At 42.6% G+C, this 21,347-nt stretch overlaps 1 protein-coding gene across 3 annotated transcripts in view; it reads left to right on the top strand.

The window, feature by feature from the left end:
* The window catches only part of sncaip (synuclein, alpha interacting protein), a 164,002-nt gene that overhangs the window by 40,324 nt on the left and 102,331 nt on the right, over nucleotides 1-21,347 (top strand). The window contains exons 2-3 of one of the 3 annotated variants that reach the window (XM_080188957.1): nucleotides 7,682-7,753; nucleotides 16,917-17,024. The exons of the other annotated variants lie outside the window; for them this stretch is intronic. The gene's annotated coding sequence lies outside the window, so the exon portion shown is untranslated. The remainder of the gene's footprint in view (nucleotides 1-7,681; nucleotides 7,754-16,916; nucleotides 17,025-21,347) is intronic. 3 annotated transcript variants of the gene reach the window in all.

Here is a 21,347-nt window from a genome sequence, read left to right as displayed (position 1 = left end):
CTGGATATATCCTTGTTAATGCTTCCAAAATTATAAATTAATTTCCCACATAAACTTCACTTTTAGAATATTAAAATTAGCTCTATGCTGTTGAACATTTGACCAAGTTATTTCAACCCAAGCTAGTATAAACCTACCTACTATTTCTATTTGCCTGTCTCATCGTTTGAATTAAACCCCATTTTTCACACTGCAAACTTCGGTAAAAACAATGTTGTCAAAATAATTCTCCTGCAGCATAACATTTATTGTGAACCGAGTTGTTTGTAGATGCCATAAATATTAATAAACGTAAGCATGGATTTTGCAGTCAGCAGTGCAAGAGTGCTCACCTCTGATTTGGAAGAAACCTACTAAAAAGATCTAATTATCTCTAAGTGGGAAGTTCCTATTTTACCACAGCAGTGTAAATCTGGTGCTGAATCAAGGAGTGTCTTGGTATGCAGTAGTAATTATGTCAGCAAGCAGGTATAAATACCAGTTTCAAAGAATCATCATATTGGACTTGAAATGTAAACTCTGTTTCTCTCTCTACAGATGCTACCAGACCAGCTGAGTTATTCCAGCACTTCCTGTTTTCATTTCAGGTTCAGCATCAGCAGTATTTCGCTTTTATATTAAGTACCCAATCAGACTGAAGTATTCAAACACAACACTTAAAATAATTCACTTTTAATTTCTAAATTGTAGAATAATTGTATTAAGATAGCAAATAAAAAGATAAACAGACTTTTAAGAATTTTTAAAAACATATGTGGACTTCTTATCATTGTGGATAAATTTGATATTCTGTAAGTAAAATCTTAGCTTTTCAGTGCCAGTAAGACTGTTTAGCAATAATTATGAAGTTAGTATGCAGTCTAAAAACCCAGCTACACTTCTTTCAACAAGTTGCAACTTTTTTCTAGAGTTTTTATCAACATTAGAGTGGAAGTTGTCAATTCAGGATTGCAAGGGAGTTTGCAATGTGTGGGAGCCTCTACTGTGCATCCTGTGGAGGAGGTAGATTCTTCTGGATTACTGCATTAATTTGTGCATATGCAAACTCCAGAAGCTTCAGTGAAATAATGACAATGAATTTTGATATTTCCAATATCACATCCAAAGCAAAATCTGGGGCAAGCCGTTTCACTAGGATAAGTAAGACAGTACAAAAAGTGGGCCATAGCTTCCACCTAATGATGAACATAAGAACTAGGAGCAGGAGTAGGCCATCTGGCTCCTCCAGTCTGCTGCACCATTCAATAAGATCATGGCTGATCTTTGTGGACTGGGCTCCACTTACCCGCCCACTTGTCATAACCCTTAATTCCTTTACTATTCAAAAAATTATCTATCCTTGCCTTAAAAACAGTCAATGAGTTAGCCTCAACTGTTTTACTGGGCAGGGAATTCCAGATTCACAACCCTTTGTGTGAAGAAGTTCCTCCTCAACTCAGTCCTAAATCCACTGCCCCTTAATTTGAGGCCATGCCCCCTCGTTCTACGTTTTCATCCCCAATGGAGACAACTTCCCTGCTTCTATCTTATACATTTCTATAAGATCTCCCCTCATTCTTCTGAATTCCAATGAGTTTAGCCCCAGTCTACTCAGTCTTTCCTCATAACCCAACCCTCTCAATTCTGGAATCAATCTAGTGAATCTCCTCTGCACCCCCTCCAATGCCAGTATATCCTTTCTCAAGTAAGAAGACCAAAACTGTACATAATACTCCAGGTGTGGTCTCCTCAGCACCTTATACAGCTGCAAAGTAAGATTGCTGTTTTTAAACTACATTCTTGTAGCAATGAAAGACAAAATTCTATTTGCCTTCTTAATTACCTCCTGCACCTGCAAACTAACTCCTTGAGATTCCTGCACAGGGAACCCAGGTCCCTCTGCATACCAACATGCTACAATTCTTACCATTTAAATAATAGTCCATTTTGCTGTTATTCCTACCAAAGTGGATGGCGTCACATTTAGCAACATTGTACTCCATCTGCCAGACCCTCACCCACTCACTTAGATTATCTATATCCCTTTCAGCATCCTCTGCACACTTTGCTCTGCCACCTATCTTAGTGTCATCTGCGAATTTTGACACACTACACTTGGTCCCCAACTTCAAATCATTTATGTAAAATGTAAACAATTGCAGTCCCAACACCGATCCCTGAGGTACACCACTAGTCACTAATCACCAACCAGAAAAACATCTATTTACTCCCACTGTTTGCTTTTGGTTAGTTAACCAATCCTCTATCCATGCTAATACATTACCCGTAATGCTGGGCACCTTTATCTTATGTAGCAGTCTTTGGTGCGGCACCTTGTCAAATGCCTTCTGGAAATTCAGATACACCACATCCACAGGTTCCCCATTGTCCACTGCAAAGATTTCCACCAAATTAGTCAATTTTCCTTTCATGAACCCATGCTGCGTCTTACCAAGGGACAATTTATATTCAGATGTCTTGCTATTTCTTCCTTGATGATAGATACAAGCATTTTCCCTACTACAGAAGTTAAGCTAACTGGCCTATAGTTACTCGCCTTTTGTCTACCTCCTTTTTTAAACAGTGGAATCACATTTGATGTTTTCCAGTCTGTGGGAACCACCCCAGAGTCCAACAAATTTTGGTAAATTACCACTAGTGCATTTGCTATTTCTCCCGCCATCTCTTGTAGTACCATGGGATACATTCCATCAGGGCCAGGAGACTTGTCTACCTTTAGCCCCATTAACTTGCCCAATGCTACCTCTTTCATGATAATAGTTTCTAGGTTCTCACCTGCCATAGCCTTCCTGTCATCAATTTTTGGCATGTTATTTATGTCTTCCACTGTGAAGACCGACACAAAATACCTGTTCAATGCCTCAGCCATTTTCTCATTTCCTGTTATTATATCCTCCTCATCCTCTAAAGAATCAGTGTTTACTTTAACCACCCTTTTTCGTTTTATATATTTGTAGAAACTTTTGCTATCTGTTTTTATATTCTAAGCTAGTTTACTCTCATAATCCATCTTTTCTTTTTATAGCTTTTTCTGTGGCTTTCTGCTGACATTTAAAGATTTCCCAATCCTCTATGTTCCCACTAATCTTTGCCACTTTGTATGCATTTTCTTTCAATTTGATACCTTCCTTTTGATATCCATGGCTGACTATCTCTTTTTCTTCAGTCCTTCCTTTTCACTGGTATATACTTTTGCTGAGTACTGTGAAACATTGCTTTGAAAGCCCTCCACTGTTCCTCAATTGTCCCACCATAAAGAATTTGCTCCCAGTCTACTTTAGTCAACTCCTCTCTCATCCTTTGTAATATCCTTTGTTTAAGCACAAGAAACTGGTATTGGATTTTACCTTCTCACACTCCATCTGTATTTTAAATTCAACCATACTGTGACCACTTCTTCCAAGAGGATCTCTAACTGCAAGATCATTAATAATTCCTCTCTCACTACACAGGACCAGATCAAGGATAGTTTGCTCCCTTGTACGTTCCATTACACACTATTCAAGGAAGCTATCGCGGATACATTCTATGAACTCCTCCTCAAGGTTGCCTTGACCGACCTGGTTTGACCAATTGATATGTAGATTAAAATCCCCCATGGTAATTGCTGTATCATTTTTACATGCATCAGTTGTTTCTTTGTTCATTTCTTGCCTCACCATGATGTAATTATTTGGTGGCCTATAGACTATGCCTATCAGTAACTTTTTCTCCTTACTATTTCCAATTTCCGCCCAAATGGATTCAATCTTTTTTTCCATAGAACCTATGTCATCTCTCACTACGCCCTGATGTCATCCTTATGTAAAGGATGTAAAGTCTTACATTAGTCTTACAATGATGTAAAGTCTTGCCCCATTGGAATTACAAGAGTTTAAAATACACTGGTTTGTTTTAGAAAATTTTGTTGGCTGGAGTTGTTTGAAGCCTACAGTGAAAGAGCACCCAAAGCCCACAGTGTGGTACAACTCTAGCGAAGTCAGGGAGGTCACACTCCTTTTTAAAACTGCATTGGCTGCTGAAAAGCAGATTTGTTTAAAGGGCCTAGTGTAATTCATAGGCTATCGAGAAGTTAAGTGAATGGAAATTAGCTGGTCAGGATGATTGTGTTGATGAGGGAAGAGGGAGAATGTATGAGGGGTCAGGGAGTTGGGGGAGAGGTTAGGGGGTCGGGAGAAGGGCTGTGTGTGAGGGCTGAGAGATTGGGGATGGGGGGAGCGAAGTTGGACATTGGAGTGAGGAGGGAGCTGGACGTGGTGGGAAGAGGGGGAGTCAGACATCAGAGAGTATTGGTTGGGGAGGTGGCGAGGGTGTTCAGTTTGTGGGTGGGGCGGGTGTTTAGGAAATTCCTTAAGAATGGGAGAGGAGTGGGTATACAATGGAATGCTTGGGGAGGTCAGGGCTGTTGGCAGTTTCTCGTGTGGGATTTGGTCTGGGTGCTGAATAGAATGAAACTGAAATTTGAAGTGCTTTTATTTTTCGTAACACTGGCAGAATCACCTGAAGCTGTGAAGCCCATGAATGTAGTTTTAACCTAAAATTAATGTAATTATGATTAGGATATTATTAGGTGTCACCCTTGACTCAGTTTGTGGATCAAAAGGTTTTGGGTTCAGGTTCCACTCCAGGTTTTACACAAACATCAAGGCTGATGCTCTAGTAAAGCGCTGAGAAAGTGCTGCAGTATTGGAGGAGTTGTCTTTCAGATTAGACGATAAACCAAGTCTGCCTTCTCAGGTAGGCAAAAAGGTTCAAGGAAGAATAGGTGAGTTATCTCGGTGTTCATCTGCTAGTCAACTTCAATAAAGCAGATTATGTAACCACTATCACGTTGCTGTTTATGGAAGCTTGCTGTGCATAAATTGGTTGCTGTGTTTCCCATATTACAATAGTGACTACACTTCAAATGTGTTGTGTTGCAAAAATCTACTTTGATTTAGTTCTGTTAAAGCCGCATACGAAATTCAAATGGGTAATTTTTAAAGTATTTTGTATATACATAACACTTTAAAAAAAGTCTTTGAGTCACCAATTCCATTGCCAACAGCCATTAAAATGCTTCCTGTGGAAATTCCAATGTTACAATGTCAATACCCAATTGTTATACTTGACTGTTACGTTCCCTTGTAATGGTAACTGATGTGAATTTGTAATGGGTCAACTGATCACTAACCTGCTACTACTTCTTGTCACAGGTTCTTTTCTAAAGCTGCTTCCCTTTAATGATTTCTCCAATATTTATTTTGTCTTCTTAAGATGCGTGGCTGGTATCCCTCTCCTCTGTTCCTGATCCTATTTCAGCTTGTCTTGCTGACTGTTGCTTTGTGGCTTTCCACTGCTGTTTCTGGGCAAACTTGCCCTTTTTGTGTGGAACTCAACTCCTTTCTCAGTTTCCCTGATTTATAGATCTTTTTCTTTGCCAGAATCAGAATCACAGATTACCATAATGCAGAATGAGGCCCTTTGGTCCATTGAGTCTGCACCAACGCATGAAATGCCCTAATCCTACTTGCCAGCACTTGGCCCATAGCCTTGAATGTTAAGACGTGCCAAGTACTCATCCAGGTACTTTCTTAAAAGATGTGAGGCATCATCCATCATCCTCTCAGACAGTGCATTCCAGACCATCACCGCCAATGAGTAACAAGGTTTCCCTCAAATCCCGCTAAACCTCCAACCCCTCACTTTTAACTTGTAACTGACCCGTCAACTAAGGAGAACAGTTGTTCTCTATCCACCCTGACCATGCCCCTCATAATCTTGAACACTTCAATCAGGTCGCCCCTCAGTCTTCTCTGCTCCAGCAAAAACAATCCAAGCCTATCCAATTTCTCTTCATAGCTTAAATGTTCCATCCCAGGCAGCACCCTGGTGAAACTCCTCTGCATCCCCTCCAGTATGTTCATATCCTTCCTATAATACGGTGACCAGAACTTCACACAGTACTCCAGCTGTGGCCTCACCAAAGTTCTATACAATTCCATCATGACCTCTCTGCTTTTATAATCTATACCCTAATTGATAGAGGTGAGTGTGCCATATGCCTTTTTCACCACCATATCTACCTGCCTTTCCGCCTTCAGAAATCTATGGACAAACATACCGAGGTCCCTTTGTTCTTCGGAACTTCCCAGTGTCAGTATACTTGTTTGTCAAATTACTCTTTCCAAAGTGCATCACCTCACACATTTCAGGGTTAAATTTCATCTGTCACTTATCTGCCCGTTTGACCATCTTTGCCAGGTTTCACTTTAAAGACTTTTTTTTATGCTGAATTTTTTGGCTCTGATGGGGTGGGCACAGGGGAAGGAGATTGTAGAATTTTGAACGGATGGCTGTAAAATAAAAATTATTTAATGGAATGTGGATGCTGCTGGCAAGCCAAGTATTTGTTGTCTATGGCAGATTTCCTTCTTTAAAGGACACTAGCGAACCAGACGTGTTTTTATGACAATCACAGTCAGCATTGCTGAGATTACCTTTCAACTCCAATTTATTAATTGATTTCAAATTCCATCAGCTGTCGTGGTAGGAATTGAACCTGTGTGCCCAGAGCATAAGCCTGTGACTACTATTCCAGTGACATTATCAACACACAAAAAGAGATCCCCTTTTTAAGATGAGGAAGTCTGCGAAATTTTCTTCCACAAAGCAGCTGAGGCAGCGTTATTGAACTTGTTCAAGGCTGAGTTAGATTTTTGGTAGAGAAGGAGTTAAAGATTGTGGGGGACAGACAGGAAGGTGGAATTGAGACTACACTTGGATCAGCCGTCTTATTCTTCCATTGTTCATAGCTCCTCTATAGTGGAATCAGATTTTACTTATATCATTGTATAATAAATGAGATTGAGGGGCGGAATCTTTCGCCCCATCTGCCACAGGAATCGTAGCAGGCGGAATATGGACCATTGCAAAGGTCTGTTGACCTTGGGCGGGATTTTCCGATCTTGGGACGAGCGTGGCCGGAAAATCCCACCACTAGAGTTCACATTGGGGGGGGGGACAAAGCTAGCATTACTCTAACGACATTTTTGTTTTAATTTCATGGGCTGTAATATTTTGCTGTCTTTCAGCATACAAACTGGCTTATTTGTGGTTGGAGTTTTTGGTAAGAGCAAAAATGATCCCAGCTGGAGGAAATTTTCTGGAAATGTTCCTCTACATTAAGTCAGCTGCAAGTAAAAAATAACAAAACAATGAAATAAAAACATGAAAATATGAGTAATAGGAGCAGGCCATTCAGCCTTTCAAGCCTGCTTCACCAATCACTGAGATCACGGTTCTTGTCCTATTCCCATATTCCTTGGTGCTTTTTAATATGTACAGTCTATCAATCTGAATCTTGAACATTCTCAATGATTGAGCCTCCACTGCACTCTGGGGCAGAGAATTCCAAAGATTCATCACCCTCTTAGAGAAGAAATTGCTCCTTATCTTGGTCCTAAATGATCTGCCCATTATCTTGAGACTTGTCCTCTGATTCTGGACACCCCAGCCTGGCAACCTTCCTGCATTTATCCTGTCAAATCCTGTAAGAATTTTGTATCTTTGAGTGAAATCACCTCCATTCTTCTAAGCTTCAGAGAATAAAGGCCCAGCCTGTTTAATCAATCCTCATAGGACAATCTCACCATTCTAGGAATTAACTTAGTGAACGTTTATTGCACTCTGTCTATGGCAGGTATATCTTTGCTTGGGTAAAGAGACCAAAACTGCACATGAAGCTCCAGGTACAGTCTCACTAAGACTCTAGGTAAGACTCTTGCAATAAGATATATTTCTTTCTATACACAAATCCTCTTGTAATAATATCTAATATACCACTTGCCTTCTTAATTGTTTCTTCTATCTGCATGTTAGCTTTCAGTCATTAATGAACAGGGACACCCAAATCTCTTTAAAGAACAAAGAACAGTACAGCACAGGGACAGCCCATTCGGCCCACCAAGCTGCAGAACAGATGATGCTTTTCTTAACTATGCCGTCCATATTCCTGTATTCCCTGCCTATTTGTGTATCTGTCAAGATGCGTCTTAAACGTTGCTTCTACCATCTCCTATGACAGTGGTATCGCAGGCACTTAACATCCTCTATATAAAAAAAACTTGCCTTTCACATCTCCTTTAAATTTTCCCCCTTTTACCTATGTTCCTCAATAATTGACATTTCTACCTTTGGAAAAAGACTATTCATTCTATCCATGCCTCTCACAATTTTATAAACTTCTATTAGGTCACCCCTCAGCCTCCAGCGTTCAAGAGAAAGCAAACCGAGTTTGTCCAATCTCTTCTTATAGCTAACACCCTCCAAATCAGGCAACATCCTAGTAAACATTCTTGGTACCCTCTCCAAAGCCTTCACTTCCTTCTGATAGTGAGGCAACCAGAATTGTACTGATATTCCAAATGTGTTCTAATTAAAGTTCTGTACAGCTGCAACATGACTTGCCAATATTTATACTCCATGCCCTGACCACTGAAGGCAAGCATGCCATATGCCTTCTTGACCACCTTATCCATTTGTATTGTGACTTTCAGGAAACTGTGAACTTGTACGTCTAGATCCATCTGTATGTTAATGCTTCTAAGGGTCCTGCCATTTACTATATACTTCCCTTCTGCCTTAGACCTTCCAAAATTCATCACCTCGCATTTTTCTGGATTAAGTTCTAACAAACGCCACATCCAGAAACCAAGATAGAATCCATTTTCTCAACTTGCGCTCAGGACGCAGACATGCTGCGAAACTCTGCCAAGCAGATGAGACAAAGGAACTACACCATCTACATGCACACCAAGAACAGGAAGCTTGAGAAACTCAGCATCACCACCAGCAGCAACCAAGCCTTCGCTGGTACCACAATAGAAGACAGTACCTTCTACAGGGAAGTCCATTGTCAACTTGTCGGACTACACACCAGCCAGATGAAATTGAAGTTCTCAGCCGAGGGCTCAATTTCTGCCCCATCACCAGAATAGACCCCATCAGTCTAGCAGCAGACAGAGGAATTCATCAGGCGAATGAGGCTGCGAGAGTTCTTCCACAAACCGCAAGAGGTCAACAGTGAACACAATGAGACAGGCAATGAACCGGAACAGCCAACAGAAAGGTCTGCAGTGCAGCAATCGAAGAGGAAAAAGTCAAATTTAACTCTTCCAGAAGGCCACTGCCCTTGACTTGACATGTATGCCCAAGCTATCAGGAGGTGTGTCAACACCAAATTCATCAGCCGCACTCACAAGACAGCCCCGAACATCACCCAAGCACAACGCAGCGCCAAGCATGCTCTCAAGGCCAACCGCAACATTGTCATCAAACCAGCAGACAAAAGAGGAGCTGTCGTCATACTGAACAGAATAGATTGCTGCAAAGAAGTGTACCGTCAGCTGAACAACGAGGAACACTACAGACAGCTACCCGCAGATCTGACCAAAGAACGCACCCGTCAACTCAACACTCTGACCAAGACCTTTCATCCGGACCTTCAGAGCACCCTCCGTGCTCTCATTCCATGTATTCCCCACGTTGGAGATCTCTACTACCTCCCGAAGATACACAAGGCAAACACACCTGGCTGTCCCATTGTTTGGGCAATGGAACCCTGTGTGACAACCTCTCCGGCTACGTCGAGGGCATCCTGAAACCCATTGTACAAAGAACCCCTAGCTTTTGTCGCAACACTGCAGACTTCCTACACAGCATACATGGAGCAGTTGAACTGGGAGCACTCTTGTCACAATGCATGTCTCAGCACTCTACACCAGCATCCCCCACGACAATGGCATTGCTGCAACTGCCTGAGTTCTCAACACTGACAACTGCCAGTTTCCAAATGCAATTTTACAACTCATCTGCTTCATCCTGGACCACAATGACTTCACCTTCAGCAACCAGTTCAGCCATGGGGATCAAATTCACACCTCAATATGCCAACATCTTCATGCACAGGTTCGATCAAGATTTCTTCACCGCACAGAACCGTCAACCGATGCTATACACTAGAGACATCAATGACATTTTCTTTCTTTGGACTGATGGTGAACAGTCACTGAAACAACTATATGATGACATCAACAAGTTCCATCCCACCATCAGACTCACCATGGACAATTCTCCGGAATCGGTTGCATTCTTGGACACACACACCTCCATCAAGGATGGTCATCTCAGCACCTCGCTGTACCACAAGCCCACGGGTAACCTCACAATGCTCCATTTCTCCAGCTACACATTAAAGAAGCCATCCCTGTCAAATAGGAGGCAGAGAGTGGGTGTCAATGGGTGCTATTCGGATTGGCGGTTGGTGACTAGTGGAGTGCCCCAGGGATCAGTGCTGGGGCCTCAGCTATTTACCATTTATTATAGATAATCTGGAGGAGGGAACCGAGTGTAAGGTGTCGAAATTTGCCGATGACACAAAGATAGGTGGAACGGCAAATTGGGTGGAGGGTGTGGAGAGTCTGCAGAGGGATCTAGATAGGCTGAGTGAGTGGGCGAGGACCTGGCACATGGCATACAATGTTGGCAAGCGTGAGGTTATCCACTTTGGTAGGAATAATGGTAGGAAGGACTACTACTTACAGAGCGAAAAGCTGCAGCATGCTACGGTGCAGAGGGACCTGGGGGTCCTTGTGCATGAGTCGCAAAAACCCAGCCTACAGGTGCAGCAGATGGTTAGGAAGGCAAATGGGATGCTGGCCTTCATAGCGAGGGGGATTGAATATAAAAGTAGGGAGGTCTTGCTGCAACTGTACGGGGCACTGGTGAGGCCGCAGCTGGAGTACTGTGTGCAGTTTTGGTTGCCGCACCTGCGCAAGGATATTTTGGCCTTGGAGGGAGTGCAGAGGAGGTTCACTAGGCTGATACCGGAGTTGAGGGGGTTGAGCTATGAGGAGAGGTTGAATAGACTGGGCTTGTACTCGTTAGAGTTTAGAAGGATGAGGGGAAATCTCATTGAGATGTATAAGATGATGAAAGGGATGGATAGGGTAGAGGTGGAGAGGTTCTTCCCGCTCAGAAAGGACAGCAGGACTAGAGGGCACAGCCTCAAGATAAGGGCGGGGAGCAGTTTAGAACGGAGTTGAGGAGGAACTTGTTCACTCAAAGGGTGGTGAATCTCTGGAATTCTCTGCCTGTTGAAGTGGTTGAGGCTACCTCGCTATATATATTTAAGACGCGGGTAGATAGGTTTTTGATAGGCAAGGGGATTAAGGGTTATGGGGAGAAAGCGGGAATGTGGAACTGAGCCACTTCAGATCAGCCATGATCTTGTTGAATGGCGGGGCAGGCTCGAAGGGCTAGATGGCCTACTCCTGCTCCTATTTCTTATGTTCTATGGACAAGCCCTCCATATATACAGGATCTGCTCAGATGAGGAGGATCGTAACAGACACCTCCAGATGCTGAAAGTTGCCCTCATAAGAACAGGATATGGCACTCAACTCATCAATCGGCAATTCCAACGTGCCACAGCAAAAAACCGCACCAACCTCCTCAGAAGACAAACATGGGACATGGTGGACAGAGTACCCTTTGTCATCCAGTACTTCCCCGCTGGGGAGAAGCTATGACATCTCCAGAGCCTTCAACATGTCACTGATACAGAAGAACATTTGCCAAGGCCATCCCCACACCTCCACTTCTTGCCTTCAATCAACTGCCAAACCTCAAACAGATCATTGTCTGCAGCAAACTACCCAGCCTTCAGGAGAACAGTGACCACAACACCACACAACCCTGCCACTGCAACTTCTGCAAGACGTGCTGGATCATCGACACAGATGCCATTATCTCACGTGAGAACACCATTCACCAGGTACGTGGTACATACTCTAGCAACTCGGCCAACGTTGTCTACCTGATACGCTGCAGGAAAGGATGTCCCGAGGCACTGTACATTGGGGAGACCATGCAAACACTATGACAACGGATGAATGAACACCGCTTGACAGTCACCAGGCAAAACTGTTCTCTTTCAGTTGGGGAACACTTCAGCAGTCACGGGCATTTGGCCTCTGATCTTCGGATAAGCGTTCTCCAGGGCGGCCTTCATGACACACAACTCAGTGCAGAGTCACTGAGCAGAGACTGATAGCAAAGTCCCGCACACATGAGGATAGCCTCAACCGGGATCTTTGGCTCATGTCACACTATCTGTAACCCCCCACCACTTGCCTGGATTTTCAAAATCTCACTAATTGTCCTGTCTGGAGACAATACACATTTCTTTTAACCTGTGTTTAATGCTCTCTCCAGTCACATTGTCTGTACCTCTAAGACTTGATTAGCTGTAAAGATTTCCATTCCAATCATTATTCTGTAAATTGAGTTTGTGTCTTTGTGAACAGAACTCCCACTTACCTGACGAAGGAGCAGTGCTCCGAAAGCTAGTGGCGTTTTGCCACCAAATAAACCTGTTGGACTTTAACCTGGTGTTGTGAGACTTCTTATTAAGTTCAACCTGCCATTTTTCTGTCCAAGTCCTCAGCCTATCTATATTCTGCTGTATTCTTTGGCAATTATCCTCACTATTCACAGCTCCCCCAATCTTTGTGTCACCTGGAAACTTACTAATCGGACCACCTACGTTCTCCTCCAAATCATGTATACATATTACAAGCAACAGGAGTACCAGCACTGATCCCTGCTGAACACCACTGGTCATAGGTCTCCAAACACAAAAAGACCCTTCCACCGCCACTCTCTGTCTTCTATGACCAAGCCAGTTCTACATCCATCTCATTTCATTTCCAGAAGGCATTTGACAAGGTGCCGCACCAAAGGCTGCTGCATAATATAAAGTTGCACAGTGTTATGGGTAATGTATTAGCATGGATAGAGGATTGGTTAAATAGCAAAAAGCAAAGAGTGGGGGTAAATAGGTGTTTTTCTGGTTGGCGATCAGTGACTAGTAGTGTGCCTCAGGGCTCAGTGTTGGGACTGCAATTGTTTATGATTTACAGAGATGATTTGGAGTTGGGGATCAAGGTACTGTGTCAAAATTCGCAGGTGATGCTAAGGTGAATGGCTGAGCAAAGTGCAGAGGACACTGAAAGTCTGCAAAGGGATATAGATAGTCTAAGTGAATGGGCGAAGGTCTGGCAGATGGAGTACAATGTTGCTGAATGTGAGGTCATCCATTTTGGTAGGAATAACAGCAAAATGGACTATTATTTAAATGGTAAAAAAATTGCAGCATGCTGCTGTGCAGAGGGACCTGGGTGGCCTTGTGCAAGAATTTCAAGGAGTTGGTTTGCAGGTGCAGCAGGTAATTAAGAAGGCAAATGGTATTTTGTCCTTCATTGCTAGAGGGATGGAGTTTAAAAACAGGGAGGTTATGTTGCAGTTTTATAAGGTGCTGGTGAGGCCACACCTAGATTACTGTCAACAGTTTTGGTCTCCTCACTTGAGAAAGGATGTACTGGCACTGGAGGGGTGCAGAGGAGATTCACTTGGTTGATTCTGGAGTTGAGGGTTGGCTGATGAGGAGAGACTGAGTAGACTGGGACTATACTCGTTGGAATTCAGAAGAATGAGGGGAGATCTTATAGAAACATATAAGATTATGAAGGTAATAGATAAAATAGAAGCGGAGAAGTTGTTTCCACTGGTGGGTGAAACCAGAACTAGGGGGCATGACCTCAAAACGAGGGGGAGCAGATTTAGGACTGAGTTGAGGAGGAACTTCTTCATACAAAGGGTTGTGAATCTGTGGAATTCACTGCACAGTGAAGCAGTTGAGGCAATCTCATTGAATGTTTTTAAGGCAAGGATAGATAAATTTTTGAACAGTAAAGGAATTAAGGGTTATGGTGAGCGGGCGGGTAAGTGGAGTCCACGAAAAGATCAGCCATGATTATATTGAATGGTGGAGCAGGCTCAAGGGGCTAGATGGCCTACTCCTGCTCCTAGTTCTTATATTGTTGTATTCATTGCAGATTCCATGTGACTTCATCTTCTGTATCAGCCTGCCATGAGGGACCTTGTCAAAAGCCTCACTAAAGTCCATGCAGACAACATCCACCACCATGCCAATGCATTCCCTCCAATTCCATGTGCTCTAATTTTGTTTACTAACCCCTTGTACGAGACCTTATTGAAGGTTTTCTGAAAATCTAAATATACCACGTCCACCAGTTCTTCCTTATCTATGCTGCGAGTTACATCCTTTATAAATCCATGTTGATTCTGTCCAATCCTGCCATTGTTTCCTCAGTGTCCTGTTGGCACATCCTTTGATAAGACTCCAGCATTTTTCCTATCACTGATGTCAAAGTGACAGGTCTGTAGTTTTCTGTTTTCTGTCTCCCTCCTTTCTTAAGTAGTAGGGTCACATTTGCCAGCTTCCAATCTTCAGGAACTATTCCACAGTCTAGAATTTGGAAAGATGACCACTAATGTATCTACCACCTGTACAGCCACCTCTTCCAACAATTTGGCATGTAGATGATCAGATCCAAAATACTTATCCACTTGTAAGTCCCATTAATTCCTCCAGTACCTTTTTTTTGACGAATATTAATATATTGCAGTTCCTCATATCCACTATTCACTTGATTCTCTTATTTCCAAGAGGCTTCTAGTATTTTCCTTTATGCAAAAAAATACAATATTTGTTTAGTTTCTCTGCTATTTCCTTATTCTTCATTAAATATTCTTCCAACTCTACTTGTAATGGGCCCACATTAGTTTTTTGCTAATCTTTTCCTTTTTACTTACCCTTCAAAGCTTTAATAGTCTGATTTTATATTTTTCGCTTGTTTACTCTCCTATTTTACATTTTCTTAATTTTCTTTTTCTTTGTCCTCATTTGCAGAATTCTAAAATGCCCCAATTCCCAGGGTTACCATTTGTTTTGGCAACATTATATGCCTCTTCCTTTGATCCAATATAATCCTTATTTTCTTTCAAAATCCTTTCTGGGGTTTTACGCATTAAAGGACTGTATTTTTGTTGTACACTATGGCTTACTTCTTTATATATTTGCCATTGCCTGTCTATTATCATACCTTTTACTGTAGTTTCCTAATCAACCATTTCCACTTTACCCCTCATTCCTCATAGTTTCTTTTGTTTAGATTTAAGACACTGGACTCTGATTAAATGATACCATTTTCAAATTTGATGTAAATGTCCATATTATGATTAGTCTTTCATTAAGACTCCTTTACAACAAGATTATTAATTAGCAATTTTTCATTGCAGAATATAAATCTAAAATAACCTGTTCCCTAGTTGGTTCCTAGTCATACTGCTATAGAAAACCATTTTGCATATATTGCAAGAATTCATCCTCCACAACCAAGTACTAATAAGGATTACCCACACTATATGTAGATTGAAATTTCCCACGATTACTGTACTGCCCTTGTAACATGCACCTGTAATTTCCTGATTCACATTGGGATTCTGTGGCTGGAATTTTTCAGACTTTCACTCAGAAGGGTGGGGAGTGGGGCATGGAATTCCAGCCTATTGATCATTATAACGATTGTTATTACTACAGCTCTAATGTCCTCTTCTATAAACAGAGCAACTCCACCAACCTTTCCCAGCTTTCTGTCATTCCTGAATGTTGTATACCTTTGGATATTCAGGTCCCAATTTTGGCTTCTTTGTAGTCATGTCTCTGCAGTGGCTATCCAGCCATAAGTATGAATTTCTATTTGAACTGACAGTTCGTTTGTTTTATTCCGAATGCTGTAGGTATTCAGGTGCAGAGTTTTTAATTCAGTTTTTTTAGTGTTTTTGTGAACTGTGGCTGGCACAATCTTTTAAGTTTGTAATCACTGTCCCTTCCTGCCATACCCTGATTATCATTACCTTTATTGCTACCTTGATCTATTACCATCTATTATTTCCCTTTAAAATTATTTAGTCTTCCTCTACATGATTCCTTTCCCCCTTTATTTAGTTTAAAGCCCTCTCTACTTCCCTGGTTATACACCTCACTAGAACCAGCATGGTTCAGGTGAAGTTCATCCCAATGATACAGCCCCCACTTTCTCCAATACTGGGGCCATGCCTCATGAATCTGAATCCACTACTCCCACTCCAGTCTTTGAGCCATGCATTCATCATTAATTTTATTTACCCTATGCCAACTTGCAAGGTGCCCAAGTAATAATCCAGTGAATACTCCCTTTCAGGTTCTGTTTTTAAATTTAGCTCTTTTATACTGTCCATGCAGAACCTCTTTCCTAGTTCTATCTATGTTGTAGGTACTCACATGGACCACAACAACTGGATCCTTCCTCACCCACTCCATGTTCTTCTCCAGCCATGATCAAACATCCTGAATCAAGGCAGATATCACAGCCTTCTGGATTCTCCCTCTTTGTTTTAAATAGTGTCCATCTCCCTTACTATTACTACATTCCCTACTACCATTACATTCCTTTTAACTAACCCCGTTTGAATGGCTTCCTGTACTATGGTGCTATGGTCAGCTTGCTCATCCACAGTGCAGCCCTCGCTATTGTCCATACAAGCTGCAAGTACCTTGGACTTGTTTCTCAATGGCAAAGGCTCAGGCTCCTCTACTCCCACCCTCTTGATCCCCTTACTAGCTTGTCTTGCAGTCACACCTTCCTGTCCCTGACTACTGACCAAAGTGGATGATGCTAACCTAAAGGCTATAACTGCCTTTTGGAACAAAATGACTAGGCACCTTACCCCTTGCTGATATATCGCAATGTCTGCAGCTCATTAACTCTTGAGCTAAATCTTCTCAAACTGTAGATACTTACTATAGATCTGGTTGCTGTAGCTTGCATTGGCACCCAAGAGCCCCCATATGTGTTCAACCCTGTCACTTCATCTATCCTGTTATTTTTATTGTGTTAATTACATTTGTTTCTCTGAATTAATTTATACTTCTCCTTTTCACCAAATTCCTTCAATTATCAAATTCCCAGCTTGACACCCAGTGCACTCAAGCAGCATTCAATGCAGACCAAGCAGTGCTGAGAAACTTTCTGAAAACAAATGTGTGAAGCTGTTGAGAATTAACCAGACAATGCACAGTGAGTACTCAATCTTTCCAGGCTTTATTACTTGCTAGCAAGTAGAACAGACGTGAATTTCATTGATGTTCTAACAAGAGTTCTACAAACAGTGTCAGTTCTAGCGTTTTTTAGCTAGTGAGAGAGAACATGCCAGTTAAAGCACCAAAAAGCTTTACATTTGGGTGTGCACTTTGAACCAATAGAAATGAGCGCTATTTCAATCCTTCATTTGCATCCTTATCATTCATGTACACAAACTGCACAGAATTCTTGACATTTTTAGTAGGCACTGTTCAATAAACATCGATTTCCTTCAAGAGCAATCAGCACTTGGAACATTCTGTTTTTCTCAAAGACCCACTCATGCTGCAAAACAGACTCAGGCCCTTCACCTGCTAACAGCTGGTTCCAACTTCCACAAGCTCTGCTAAACAGTTTAAGCCAACTACCTAATTACCTAGTTACATCTACTCTGAGGCTTTGTATAGCCCTGCTTAGGATTGAAATAAACTTAACTGATCTCTTAATTGCTAAATTAAAGAAAAAAGTAGACTTTTGAGAGAAATGAGCCCTTAAAAACTTCTTCACTCCCCAAACACCTGATTTCACACGCTGTGCAGCAAAGTTATATATTCCTTAAGGTATCCTGTGCAGTAGATTATTGGTAGATAAAATATTGAAATTATTATTTGAAATTTGGCTTCATTCAATATAACAGGAAATTGCCATTTACATTTTGAATTGTACTTTATCAGTACAATTTTTCCTGGAGCTGAACACTGGAATGGTCAGGATTGGTCCACTTTTAATCATATGATGGAAGGATGATCATTAATAAATGCCCTAAGGAGCTTTTGTAGCAAATGCCTGGGGCTAACTTCCTTTTGTTTTATTGAATGACTTCAGCCACCATGATTTTTTAAGTTATCTCCAGGGTCTTGGACTTCATTGTTGTCAGGGCTGCTTGTCAGAATTACTAGTCATAGAGGTTTACAGCATGGAAACAGGCCCTTTGACCAAACTTGTCCACACCACTCTTTTTTAACCATTAAGCTAGCCCCAATTGCCTGTGTTTGGCCCATATCCCTCTATACCCATCTTACCCATGTAACTGTCTAAACACTTTTTAAAAAGACAAAATTGTACCTGCCTCTGCTATTACCTCTGGCAACTTGTTCCAGACATTCACCACCCTCTGTGTGAAAAAATTGCCCCTCTGGACTCCTTTGTATCTCTCCCCTCTCACTTTAAACCTATGCCCTCTAGTTTTAGATTCCCCTACCTTTGGGAAAAGATATCGACTATCTAGATGACCTATGCCCATCATTACTTTATAGACCTCTGTAAGATCACTCTTCAGCCTCCTTTGCTCCAGAGAAAAAGTCCTAGTCTATCCAGTCTCTCCTTATAATTCAAACCATCAAGTCCCAAGAGCATCCTAGTAAATATTTTCTGCATTTTCTCTTTTAATAATATCCTTTTTACATTAGGGTGACCAGAACTGTATACATTATTCCAAGTATGGCCTTACTAATGTCCTGTACAGCTTCAACAAGATGTCCTAACTCCTGTATTCAGTGTTCTGACCAATGAAACCAAGCATACTGAATGTCTTCTTCACCACTCTGGCTACATGTGACTCGTGATGTGGGTATGCCGGCGTTGGACTGGCGTAAACACAGTAAAAAGTCTGACAACACCAGGTTTTAGTCCAACCGATTTATTTGATAATAGACTCACAAGCTTTCGGGGTTAGCCCCTTCGTCAGGTGAATGGAGAGTTCTGGCCTCAGACAGAGCATATAAAGCGCAGACAGTTTAGAGATTACTGATTAGAATGCGAATCCTTACACCTAACCTGCTGTTCAAGACCTGAAGTGCTGACAATGTGAGTGGAAGGAGCACTGATCTCCTCAGAAGGCAAACACGGGACACAGTGGACAGGGTACCCTTCGTCGTCCAGTACTTCCCTGGTGTTGAGAAGCTACGACATCTTCTCCGGAGTCTTCAACATATCATTGATGAAGACGAACATCTCGCCAGGGCTATCCCCACACCCCCACTTCTTGCCTTCAGACAACCACACAACCTCAAACAGACCATTGTTCGCAGCAAACTACCCAGCCTTCAGGAGAACAGTGACCACAATACCACACAACCCTGCCACAGCAACCTCTGCAAGACATGCCGGATCATCGACATGGATACCATCATCACACGTGAGAATACCATCCACCAGGTACACGGTAAATACTCTTGCAACTCGGCCAACATTGTCTACCTGACACGTTGCAAGAAAGGATGTCCAGAAGCATGGTACATTGGGGAGACCATGCAGACGCTACGACAACGGATGAATGAACATCACTCGACAATTACCAGGCAAGACTGTTCCCTTCCTGTTGGTGAACACTTCAGTGGTCACGGGCATTCAGCCTCTGACCTTCGGGTAAGCATTCTCCAAGGTGGCCTTCACGACACACGACAGCGCAGAGTCGCTGAACAGAGACTGATAGCCAAGTTCCGCACACATGAGGACGGTCTCAACAGGGATCTTGGGTTCATGTCGCACTATCTGTAACCCCCGTGACTTGCCTGGGTTTGCAAAACGTCTTTGTTACCCCTTCGAAAAACTCAGATTTGTGAGACATGATTTTCCACTCACAAAGCCATGCTGACTGTCCCTAATCATTTCTTGCCTTTCTAAATGCCTGTAGATCCTGTTCTTGTTCATATAATTGCTGTGTTGATATCACTCTTCTGGCTTTCAACTCTTACATCCATCTTTAAATTTAAATGCTGTACTGCTAATAGTATTGACAAGCTGGTTATTGGTGACTCTGTTCCACTTGGTTCCTCTCACACCTCGCATTTCTTCCTTCTCAGCTCACTACTAAGAGTAGTGGGCGAGAAGAGGATTGGGAGAGGTTTGAACATCAACAAACAATGACGAAGAAGTTGATAAAGAAGGGTAGGATAAACTATGAAACTGGGCTAGCGCTAAATATAAAAAAGGATAGTAAGAGTTTTTATAAATATATATAAAGGAAGAGGCTGACTAGGGTGAACATTGGACCCTTGGAGGATGAGAGAGGGGGCTTAGTGGTAGGGGATAGGGAAATGGCTGAGGCCTTGAATAACTTTTTGTTTCGGTCTTCACGGAGGAGGACATGAATAGTTTGCCGGGTGTTAGCGATGGAAAGATGGTAGGAGTGGAGGGCCTGAATGACATTATTGTTACTAGAGAGGCGGTGCTCGACAGACTGGAGGGACCGATTGTGGACAAGTCCCCAGGACCGGATGGAATGCATCCGAGGGTTCTGAAAGAAATGGCGGAGGTGATAGTGGATGCCTTGATGATTATTTTCCAAACATCGCTAGATTCTGGGGAAGTGCCGGAAGATTGGAAAACGGCTAATGTTACGCCGTTGTTTAAGAAGGGTAGCAGGCAAAAGGCAGGAAATTATAGGCCGGTTAGTTTAACGTCTGTTGTAGGTAAAATGCTCGAATCCGTGATCAAGGAGAAAATAGCGAGGCATCTTGAGAATTGTTTGATAGAGCAGACGCAGCACGGTTTCGTTAAGGGGCAGTCGTGTCTGACGAATTTATTGGAGTTCTATGAGGATGTGTCTAGGGCGGTGGATAGAGGAGAGCCGTTAGATGTGGTGTTTCTTGATTTTCGGAAGGCGTTTGATAAGGTGCCGCACAAGAGGTTATTACAGAAGGTTAGGGGCCATGGAGTTGGGGGTAGGGTGTTAGCGTGGAAAGGGGATTGGCTGTCAAATAGGAGGCAGAGAGTGGGGGGTCAGTGGGTGCTATTCGGATTGGCGGTTGGTGACTAGTGGAGTGCCCCAGGGATTGGTGCTGGGGCCTCAGCTATTTACCATTTATATAGATGATCTGGAGGAGGGAACCGAGTGTATGGTGTTGAAATTTGCTGATGACACCAAGATTGGTGGAACGGCAAATTGTGCGGAGGGTGTGGAAAGTCTGCAGAAAGATCTAGATAGGCTGGGCGAATGGGCCAGGAACTGGCAAATGGAATTTAATGTTGGCAAGTGTGAAGTTGTCCACTTTGGTAGGAATAATGGTAGGAAGGACTATTACTTACATGGCGAAAAACTGCAGCATGCAACGGTGCAGAGGGACCTCGGGGTCCTTGTGCATGAGTCGCAAAAACCCAGCCTGCAGGTGCAGCAGGTGGTCAGGAAGGCGAATGGGATACTGGCCTTCATAGCGAGGGGGATTGAATATAAAAGTAGGGAGGTCTTGCTGCAATTGTACAGGGCACTGGTGAGGCCGCAGCTGGAGTACTGTGTGCAGTTTTGGTTGCCGCACTTAC

This window comes from Carcharhinus amblyrhynchos, chromosome 5, assembly GCF_965287045.1.
Source record: "Carcharhinus amblyrhynchos chromosome 5, sCarAmb.v2.hapA, whole genome shotgun sequence".
NCBI classification, from domain to species: Eukaryota; Metazoa; Chordata; class Chondrichthyes; order Carcharhiniformes; family Carcharhinidae; genus Carcharhinus; species Carcharhinus amblyrhynchos.
The sequence above is the reverse complement of the archived record's forward strand: the minus strand, read 5'-3'. Positions and strand labels throughout refer to the sequence as shown.